This window comes from Misgurnus anguillicaudatus, unplaced genomic scaffold, assembly GCF_027580225.2.
Source record: "Misgurnus anguillicaudatus unplaced genomic scaffold, ASM2758022v2 HiC_scaffold_33, whole genome shotgun sequence".
NCBI classification, from domain to species: domain Eukaryota; kingdom Metazoa; phylum Chordata; class Actinopteri; order Cypriniformes; family Cobitidae; genus Misgurnus; species Misgurnus anguillicaudatus.
Window position 1 is genome coordinate 821,235 of NW_027395283.1, and position 11,957 is coordinate 833,191.

Here is an 11,957-nt window from a genome sequence, read left to right on the forward strand (position 1 = left end):
TAATGCAAAAGAACAGTTAGTAAAGAGCTCAGTAGTAGTTCATTATGATTCAAAGAAACCCTTGAGATTAGCTTGTGACGCATCCCCTTATGGCATAGGTGCGGTCATGTCACACACAATGGGAAATAGGGATGAAAAACCAATCGCCTTTGCGTCACGCACCCTGACCGAGGCAGAAAGTAAATATAGTCAGATAGAGAAGGAGGCTTTGGCCATAATATTTGGTATGACCAAATTTCACAAATACCTGTATGGCCGAAAGTTCAGTCTAATAACGGATCACAAACCTCTCCTTGCCATCTTAGGACCAAAATCTGAAATCCCCACACTAGCATCTTTGTGTATGCAATGATGGGCGCTGAGACTGATGGCTTATGACTACAGTATAGAGTACCGAACGTCAGCAGAAAATGCAAACGCAGATGCGTTATCTAGACTGCCGGAAAAAGGAATAGAACATACAGCGGAGGAGAACAACATTTTTTATTTCTCATTAGTGGATGAGCTCCCTGTGCAGGCTACAGAGATTGCACACAGCACCCTCAAGAACCCAATCCTATGCAAGGTACTGGAGCTGACTCATTACGGATGGCTGAACTATATCAAGGATGACGCACTGAAACCATACTTCACCAGAAAGAATGAACTGTCTGTGGAACAAGGATGCATTCTGTGGGGAATTAGAGTTATCATTCCACCAGCACACAGAGAACGACTATTGCACGACCTACACCAAGGGCACCCCAGTGGGTGCAAGATGAAGAGCTTGGCCGGGAGTTATTTGTGGTGGCCCCAGCTAGACAGTGATATAGAACGTGCAGTACAGAAATGTGATGCTTGTCAGAGTGTGAGAAAACTACTAGCAGCGGCACCACTACACTGCTGGCAGTGGCCTACTAGAGTGTGGCAGAGGCTACATATTGACTTTGCAGAGAAGGATCAATTCCATTTCTTAGTGTTAGTGGACAGCCATTCAAAATGGTTGGAAATAATTCCCATGGCAACAACAACAGCCGTCAAAACGATTGAGGTCCTGCGGAACATCTTTTCTTCCTACGGTCTTCCCGAGGAGATTGTTTCGGACAACGGTCCTCAATTTACCTCTCAGGAGTATAAGACATTCCTGCAAAGCAACGGTATAAAGCAGACCTTGGTACCTGCCTACCACCCCGCTTCCAATGGAGCTGCAGAGCGAGCAGTCCAGACAGTGAAAGCTTCACTGCTGAAACAAGTGCTCGATGAGAAGAAACAAAATGTCAATATTACAATGCGGCACATGTTAGCAAATTTCCTGATGTCCTACAGGTGTACACCACAGTGTTACAGGTTGTTCACCAGCCGAACTGTTCTTAAAACGCCAGATCAGGACCAGGTTTAGCCTACTCAAACCAGATCTCGCTCGAGTGGTGAAAGCCAAACAACAAAAACAGAAAGACTACCATGATCGAACCGCCTCAAAGCTGAGACATCTGTCTGTAGGTGATTCAGTTCTGATCAGAAATTTTCGAGGAGGAAAGGAGAGGTGGACGAAAGGAACAGTGGAGAAAAGACTTGGACCAGTAACATACATGGTGTGGAATGGAGTGAATCGACGCACAGTACACATTGACCATCTGCTGTACAATCGACCATCCAGTCCAGAGACAGTGGAGTTCCAGGATGAGCAGATGGATGATAACAACAAATACCCTGCAGTGGTTCATGCGGATTTGGGGGGAAAGGCACACCTGGAGCAGTAGGTGGTAGCACGTACTTACCTGAAGATTCACCTTTGCCACAGATTCCAGTTAAGGAGACGCTTGCAACATCCTTACCAGGCTCAGTGGCCTGTGACAAGAAAGTGACACCTGCAAACCGAGCAGCCACGTCCCCTGAGGTGTTGTACGCAGGTACCCTCAGAGAGAGAGAGCACCTCCTAAAAGACTGAACTTGTAAGCAGTCCGTTTTCTAAGGAACATTGTTCCTGGACAAAAAGTTTCTGTTCATACGAAATGTGAAAAAAAGTTCTTGAGACTGAAATGTAAAAGGGAGATTAAGGGTAAAAATGATTTCTGTTGGCAGTATTGATTTAGTTTAATTTCTTTGACAGTGATTTGTTAGAGCAAAGGTTTTTGTTTAAGGGTGAATTATTATTAGTAGCACGTCATAGTTTAAGGGGAAGGAGTGTAGTATATTGAAACTATAACTGTTTGGTTCTATTTGTGGTTATACAGAGCCATCTAGTGGTGACTTAATTATGCAGTAATACCCGGATGTTGTACTGGGAAATGCAGTCTGAGAATTGCAATAAAAAGTAACAGAGTGTGAAAGTCGGTCTCCGTCATTCTTAGCTGTTATGGATATATTAACAGTGTAAGATTCAAATGAATATATTACAGTAACGGTACAAACAAACAAGATGTTCCAGAAGAAAATAGTGTGAAAGTTGTGAATGAAGAAACAGAGAATGTTCATGAACCAACCCAAGCTGAACCTGGGACATTTAGTAACATTAGTGGCTTAACTGATTTAATGCCTTTGTCACAGGCAGAAAAGGTGAATAATGGGGAGACTGGTTTAGTTACCCATTTTATTGTCTTAGATGAGCCCAAGTTGAATAAATCTGTTGAGAGCATGGATATTACACATGTCATGGCATCTGACACAATAGTCCCCTCGGGGAGTGTCAGCTTAAGTGACGATTTAATGAGGGATTTAGATCAGGCTGTATTCTACGGAGCCCGTAAGGGGTCACTTTGGTGTATTTTTTTAGACCACACTATTGCGTTCCCACGCAATACTTTTGCGTTCCCACGCAATACTTTTGCGTTCCCACGCAATACTTTTGCGTTCCCACGCAAGACTTTTGCGTTCCCTCGCAATACTTTTTGCGTTCCCTCGCAATACTTTTGCGTTCCCTCGCAATACTTTTTGCGTTCCCTCGCAAAACTTTTGCGTTCCCCCGAGAAACCTTTTGCGTTCGCTCGCAAAAAGAGAATACTGTTTTCTCGAGAAAGCACAGCGCTTCACAGCGTCACCTGAGGCAGTTCATTAGGCATTGGTATCATTGATGCCCACTGTTTGAAGATATGATATATAACTACTGTTATTAAAGAATTATACAGTATTTCTTTGTATTTAAGTCCAAGTTCAAATGAACAGTGGCATGTAAGACTAGTCTTGCATATTTAGTTCACTCCAAAATGGTCTAGTATTGTCACTTAACTTATGCTGCTTGACTTCTCAGCATAAAGATCATTATTAAATTCATATTAAATATTTCAAATTTAGAAATAGGCTACCCCATGCCATCTAATAAAGAAGTGGGTACTCCGTGTGTGCCGTGTACCCAGCACTACACCATATGGCATCATTGATGTCCGCTGTTAATAGACATATAACTACTGTTATTAAATAATTATATTGTATTTCTTTGTACTTAAGTCCAAGTTCAAAATAAAACTCTATAAACCTCTCCATTGTGAAATGGTTTATATACATTTACAATGGAGCGGTTTATAGAGTTTTATTTTGAACTTGGACATAAATACAAAAAATACAATATAATTATTTAATAACAAAGTTATATATCTAACAGCGTACATCAATGATGCCATATGGCCCGGCGTTGCATTGCCCCTCGGATCTGATTTGTACCCCCTCTGTTTCATTTTTGTATTCATGGTTAAAATGTTCAAACTTTTGATTTAAATAATAATTTAACCCTATCCCCATATGGGATTTAAAATGTTCAGTGACATTACTGTCAGATTCAAACGTCTTTCGCGCTGAGCCAGACGGACGAGCTCAGCGCTGTCATATAGCAACATGCAGTGTTTTCAAGCTCATAATGTTTATTTTAGATTTCAGACATTTAAATACACATAAGAACTGGTAAAACAATAGCCTACATTTAGTTTGTAAAATACACACTGATGTCTGTGGAAGCAGCAATACAAATCTATTCAAATAAGATAGTAATTTGCAAATAATAAATAAATATTATTTTCAAATAATAATAACAATTTGCGGACGTATCAGACAAACACAGTGGAAGTATAAAGTTTACTTTATTGTTATAAAGGCTATAATGAAAAGACGGGGATGCGCTTCTCCCTTGCGAAAAATAAGCGTGCTTAAATGTAATTTTATAAAGTGTACTTATTACATAAATATAATATACTTTAATACAGTTAAGTGTGAATTAAATGCAATCTTTTCGGCGCACTGAATGCACATTAAATGTAATTAATTTCAAATATATCATATATTAAGTTGAAATAAACTGTAATAAGTTGCCATTAAGAGTTAACTTAATTGTTACTTTATTACAACTTTATATCTACTTTCATAATTGCTTCTAGTGTTTTTACAATATAGGCTACTTAAAGTGCACTACACAATATAATGACATGAAATTAATGTGACTTAAAATACACTTTAATGTCGGTTAACAATAAACTTAAGTGTGGATTAAATCCGATGTTTTCAGCAAAATGAATACAAATTAAGTGTAATTAATTTCAAATGTATCACATATTAAGTTGAAAATAAAACCAATAAGTTGCCCATTAAGAGTGCTTTTTTGCAACAACTTATGTGGGTCTTTAATACAACTTTATATTTACTTTCATAATTGCTTCTAGTGTTTTTAAAATATAGTTAAAGTGCACTATTCAATCTGCTGTCAAGCAATTAATGTGAAATTAAAAATAAGTTAAAGTATATAACAGTACATTTAATTATTAATAAAATGTAATGTTTCAAATACAAATTTGCCAAATAAATTCAAAAATATAAAATTAAATTCAATCAGTTGAACTGTGATTTCAGTGCAGTAAAGCGATTTCAATGCATCTTTCTACAGTATGTACTTTAACTACTTGTATGTACTTCTCAAAATACTGAAAAACAAATCTAGTTAATTAAATACGTATTCATTTCAGTTTAATGCATTACAAACAAACAAAAACCACAATGCTTACACTGACAATAAAACAGGGCTGGGTTTCCCGATAACGATTGAACTTAGCACTTAAGAGCGCTTTCTACGAGCTACTTAACAAACATTCGTTGTTCATTTACGTGCGTTTCCCAAAGATGCACGTGAAACGATCGCTCGCAGCTGGGTTTTAAGTGCTACTTACGAGTCGCTATCCATTTGTCAAGTGCTGAAATGTCACCAATAGAATGACTCGAATTCGTAGCAGAAGTTTGTTTAGGCTAATGATCTTGGCTGCGTTCCCCGAAACCTTCTTAGCTCTACGTCGTTCTTAAGTTGTACCTTAAGCTGTACCTTATCGTTAATACGTGTTTCCCGAAACGTTCTTAGTTACGTATCTCTTCTGTAAGTCGTTCGTTCGGAAGGTTGGTCTGGAGCAATCTTAGCTATACCTTATCCCACTTGACTCCGCTAGGGGCCATGACTGTGATAAAAGCTTGTGTAGATTGCAGTCTATATAACTAAATATCTGTTTAAAAAAAGTTGAAGTACACTCCGTGTTAAATTAGGCATTTTTTATTTATTTAAAGAATAAAACATTCACATAATTAGACATTATTACACTGATGGTTGTTAGATTTTTTATATTTTTTTTCCAAAGGAACATCAGCTGTGAACTATTATTACAGGCTAAAGAAACTATTAAAAAAAGATTTTGGGTGGAGGAGTTGGTGAAACAAGGCAGGCAGCTATACAGCGAATCTTACTATTTTATTTGTGCATTTCATATCCGTTAAATCTTTAGTTTACCGGCTATTTTAGCTGCAAATAAAACAAATCATGTTAAAAAATTGCATGCCACGGGAGCACATTCATCACGAAATCATAATTGTTGATTTTCCTAAATATTATTATTGATGTTAATTCGACTTTGCATCGAAGTTTTTTTAATGTTTTATAACTTTGAGGCAACTGCATGCCATATTCTTTATAAACATTAAAAAGAAAATGCTCCACTTGATAATTGCTTGTATAAGGTCAAAAAAATTTCCACATTAAAACTAATCAAAGCTTAAACCTAAAACAATCATACTATATATTTATATATCATATAATATATATTTTATGTTATATTTAAGGTAAACAGACAGGCGCGGCTCCAGAAATGCGTCCATTAAGCGTTATCCGCATTGTAAACGCGCTGCTTGCGCAGTGTCCAAACACATAAACGCGTGAACTAATGAACAACAATTTGTTTTTCTATATTTTAAGTGTAATGCCAAGCCAGGTGACTTGCACGACCCACCTTATTTCCCTGTGCAACGCATTTATTGGAAACCCCTTATATAAATTATCCTTTAAAGTGAAGGGATAATGGATGCATTGGAGCAGTTTATGCATTATACTTTTGGACATGAAGTTGCGAGTTTTGCACGGGTTTAATATAAAATAAAATATACTATAATAAGGTTGAATTTAGTTGTTTGCAATTTGAAGATATTCCTAATAAATTTAACTTGAAATGTTTCTTAAATGTTTCTTTAATAAAGAACACTGCTATCTTATAACGCAGCGAAACATATTACATAAAGTGAACAATTGATTGTCGAGCGATCGATATCAACCTATTCAGCACCATCGCCATGGACAGCACATGGTAACGTCGTACGTAAGAAAGTATACCTTAAGAAACCCGCTAAGGTACAGGGCTGCGTTCCCCGAAACCTTCTTAGCTCTACGTCGTTCTTAAGTTGTACCTTAAGCTGTACCTTATCGTTAATACGTGTTTCCCGAAACTTTCTTAGTTACGTATCACTTCTGTAAGTCGTTCGTTCGGAAGGTTGGTCTGGAGCACTCTTAGCTATACCTTATCACACTTGACTCCGCTAGGGGCCATGACTGTGATAAAAGCTTGTGTAGATTGCAGTCTATATAACTAAATATCTGTTTAAAAAAAAGTTGAAGTACACTCCGTGTTAAATTAGGCATTTTTTATTTATTTAAAGAATAAAACATTCACATAATTAGACATTATTACACTGATGGTTGTTAGATTTTTTATATTTTTTTCCAAAGGAACATCAGCTGTGAACTATTATTACAGGCTAAAGAAACTATTAAAAAAAGATTTTGGGTGAAGGAGTTGGTGAAACTATGGCAGGCAGCTATACAGCGAATCTTACTATTTTATTTGTGCATTTCATATCCGTTAAATCTTTAGTTTACCGGCTATTTTAGCTGCAAATAAAACAAATCAAGTTAAAAAAATTGCATGCCACACGGGTGCACATTCATCACGAAATCATAATTGTTGATTTTCCTAAATATTATTATTGATGTTAATTCGACTTTGCATCGAAGTTTTTTTAGTGTTTTATAACTTTGAGGCAACTGCATGCCATATTCTTTATAAACATTAAAAAGAAAATGCTCCACTTGATTATTGCTTGTATAAGGTCAACAAATTTTCCACATTAAAACTAATCAAAGCTTAAACCTAAAACAATCATACTATATATTTATATATCATATAATATATATTTTATGTTATATTTAAGGTAAACAGACAGGCGCGGCTCCAGAAATGCGTCCATTAAGCGTTATCCGCATTGTAAACGCGCTGCTTGCGCAGTGTCCAAACACATAAACGCGTAAACTAATGAACAACAATTTGTTTTTCTACATTTTAAGTGTAATGCCAAGCCAGGTGACTTGCACGACCCACCTTATTTCCCTGTGCAACGCATTTATTGGGAACCCCTAATATAAATTATCCTTTAAAGTGAAGGAATAATGGATGCATTGAAGCAGTTTATGCATTATACTTTTGGACATGAAGTTGCGAGTTTTGCATGGGTTTGATATAAAATAAAATATACAAGGTTTATATTTAGTTGTTTGCAATTTGAAATATTTTTACCAGATATTCCTAATAAATGTAACTTGAACTATTTCTGAAATGTTTCTTTAATAAATAACACCGCTCTCGCAGCGAAGTACCTATTACATAAAGTGAACAATTGATTGTCGAGCAATCGATATCAACCTATTCAGCACCATCGCCATGGACAGCACCTGGTAACGTCGTACGTAAGAAAGTATACCTTAAGAAACCCGCTAAGGTACAGTTCGGGAAACACGCCTAGAAAAGGTAAACCTGTAGTTAAGGTTTAACTTAAGAGTCTTCGTAGCGCGCTAAGGGAGAACGTTATCGGGAAACGCAGCCCTTCAGCCGATGTGCACTAATATTTTTAATAATATATTTTCATTATTGTTCAATGACTTTTTAAATGTTTTAATAATTTATTAAATATTCTTTTCCGTATTTAGTTAGGACTCGTCCCACTGCGAAATGCCTTCTGCGTTTTAGATTATTAATATTATTTGCTGTTTATTATCTATGTTTATTTATTATTATGGATTATTGCATTGTACCGTAAATATTTATTTGGTTTCTTTAATTAGATGCAATTTCCCTTCAAAACAATGTTTAGATGAATTATAGCAGCAATCGGTATGAACCATTTATCAATTTGGTATACCAACTTTATACAAAATACGTTTTCCTTCTTTATTAATTTATGTTTAGTCATTTAAATTTGATTTCTCATTTGAATTTTAAATATATTATATTATATATTTAATATTAAATAAACAAAGAAGAACCCAATAAATAAATAAACATTTAAAACATTACATTATCGTCATTGCAGGAGTGCAATTTGCTGGTTGTCCTGTAGGTGACATTGTAACTCTGTTGTCTTACGATGCACTTATTAGTGAACGATTACTCCAGAGCACTCGTAGATCTACGATGATTTTCAAGTGCAACTTAAGTTACGAAGCTTTTGGGAAACAGCCCGTAATTCTAAGATGATTCGTACGATCGTTTTTACGATCTACTTAGCCTTACGATGCTTTTGGGAAACCCGGCCCAGTTTGGTAGTCAAATAATTATGAATCGAATTTTTTGTTTTGCAAAAGTACATTTAATAAATGAATAATGAGTTGTATATGTCCAAACAAATACAAAAAATTAAAAAAAATTAAAAAAAACTCTTAGTTTAATATTGTAAAATTAGAATCAAACAAGTATCAATATTGAATAATTGCATCCCTTAGAAAAAACAAACAAACTCAAAGTTATTGTTTTTTAACATTTTAACAGACAACAAAAAAGAACTGCATGAACTTTAAATTAACAAATCCTTTGGTAGGTCACTTCAGTCTAATTATCATTTATTAAATGTGTTTAGAAATATTGTCATGATAGTGTACTTTCTTTAAGTTAAACTTAAGAAAAGTGCACTTAAGTGTGTTAATAAATAGTGTCATTAAAGTGTATTCCATTTAAGTACATTAAGTGGTCTTTAATTTTAATTATATTATATTATATTATCAGCAAGTGCACTTCTCAAAAAGTATACTCTTATTGTTTTAAGCACACAAAAGTACGCTTTCAATACACTTAAGCACGCTAATTTTTCACAAGGGCTGTCAAGCAGCTATTACATAACAGAGCGAGGCCGACGAACGTGCTCTTAAACAGGAAATAATATATGGAATTATTTGTGCATCTTTAAATAATTGTAAGAATACATTTCCTTTAAATATAATTTTTGTCATATAAAGTTTTAAGAGATAATAATGTCTTTTCCACTTTTATTGCTTAGACTTGTTAATGCGGTTAACGTGTTTTGCGCATTTACGAGTTTATTTCAGTAATATTGCTGTGTTTAAGGTAATAATAATACAATTTACATGTCAAGCTTCCTTATCCGTTTATTAATTTCATCATGCTGTTGTGTTAAGTTATATGTAGATATTTATTGCCATATGAGACGTTCATTGCCGTTATATGAATACTCTCGTCTATTATTCAAATCGCAAAATAATGTGTGCATCTTTGAATAACTGTAAGAATACAGTTCCTTTGAATTTTTTTTTTAATATAAATAAAAACAAAATAAAAGTTTTGATCAATAATAATGTTGTGAGGATATTGCCATTGCCGTGAATACTCTCGTCTACAATATGGATTATTACGCTGTTTAAATTTTGCTAGTGAGTTTCTGGTTACCTGTGCAGTTGCATATGGAGTGTTTTATGGAGCGCTTCATATAAAAAATATGTCGTTCCAAAGCGAGATCTCAATGTGTATTATTCATTGATGGTATAAATTAAGCCCCCAACAATTTCAAATGCCCCCTCAGTCATTTCATCCTGCAGCCGGGCCTATAGGCACCTTATTACATTTTATTTCAACTTAATATATTTGAAATTAATTACATTTAATGTGCATTCAGTGCGCCGAAAATATTGTATTTAATTCACATTTAAGTGTATTTAAGTTTGTTATATTTATGTAAAAAGTACACTTTATAAAAGTACAGATTTAAGCACACTTATTTTTCGCAAGGGAGGTGCGCATCCCCGTCTTTCAAACATGTATCATTATAACCTTTAAAACCATAAAGTAAACTTTATACTTCCACTGTGTTTGTCTGATACGTCGGCAAATTATTATTATTTGAAAATAATATTTATTTATTATTTGCAAATTCTAAATGTAAGCTATTGTTTTACAGGTGCTTATGTGTATTTAAATGTCTGATATCTAAAATAAACATTATGAGGTTGAAAACAGTGCATAGTGTTGCTATATGATAGCGCTGAGCTCGTCCGTCTGGCTCAGCGCGAAAGACGTTTGAATCTGACAGTAATGTCACTGAACATTTTAAATCCCATATGGGGATAGGGTTAAATTATTATTTAAATCAAAAGGTTGAACATTTTAACCATGAATACAAAAATGCACAAACCAGATCTGAGGGGGCAATGCAACGCCGGGCCATATGGCATCCTTGATGTCCGCTGTTAGTAGATATATAACTACTGTTATTAAATAATTATATTGTATTTTTTGTATTTATGTCCAAGTTCAAAATAAAACTCTATAAACCGCTCCATTGTGAATGAATAAACCATTTCAGAATGGAGAGGTTTATAGTGTTTTATTTTGAACTTGGACTTAAATACAAAGAAATACAATATAATTATTTAATAACAGTAGTTATATATCTACTAACAGCGGACATCAATGATGCCATATGGTGTAGTGCTGGGTACACGGCACGCACGGAGTACCCACTTCTTTATTAGATGGCATGGGGTAGCCTATTTCTAAATTTGAAATAATATTTTATATTAATTTAATAATGATCTTTATGCTGAGAAGTCAAGCAGCATAAGTTAAGAGTAAAAAAGACCATTTTGGAGTGAATTAAATATGCAAGACTAGTCTTACATGCCACTGTTCATTTGAACTTGGACTTAAATACAAAGAAATACTGTATAATTCTTTAATAACAGTAGTTATATATCATATCTTCAAACAGTGGGCATCAATGATGCCAATGCCTAATGAACTGCCTCATGTGACGCTGTGAAGCGCGGTGCTTTCTCGCGAAAACAGTATTCTCTTTTTGCGAGCGAACGCAAAAGGTTTCTCGGGGGAACGCAAAAGTTTTGCGAGGGAACGCAAAAAGTATTGCGAGGGAACGCAAAAGTATTGCGAGGGAACGCAAAAAGTATTGCGAGGGAACGCAAAAGTATTGCGTGGGAACGCAAAAGTATTGCGTGGGAACGCAATAGTGCACTGTAAAAAATAATATGCCCCATCTACTCAATAAAATTGTGGCAACAGATTACAAGCAATATCATTAATTACATTCAACAAATCAAAATTGATTTAGATTTACTCTATAAACTCCTTAATATTTACATATTCAAAAAGCCAAACTGCAATTTGCAATTAAAATTTTTATTAAAATTTAAACAAAAATATTGTGTATACTAGACAAAGATCTAGCACTATACAATAAAAAAATATTATGCCATATCTACTCAATAAAAGTGTGGCAACAGATTACAAGCAATATCATTAATTAAATTCCACAAATAAAAATTGTGTTAGAATCACTACATAAACTCCTTAATAGTAACCCATTCAAAAAGGTAATCTGCAATTTGCAAT

At 34.8% G+C, this 11,957-nt stretch overlaps 1 protein-coding gene across 2 annotated transcripts in view; it reads right to left on the bottom strand.

Moving 5' to 3' along the window:
* The window catches only part of LOC141363240 (protein NLRC3-like), a 102,679-nt gene that overhangs the window by 21,671 nt on the left and 69,051 nt on the right, over positions 1-11,957 (bottom strand). The window lies entirely within an intron of this gene.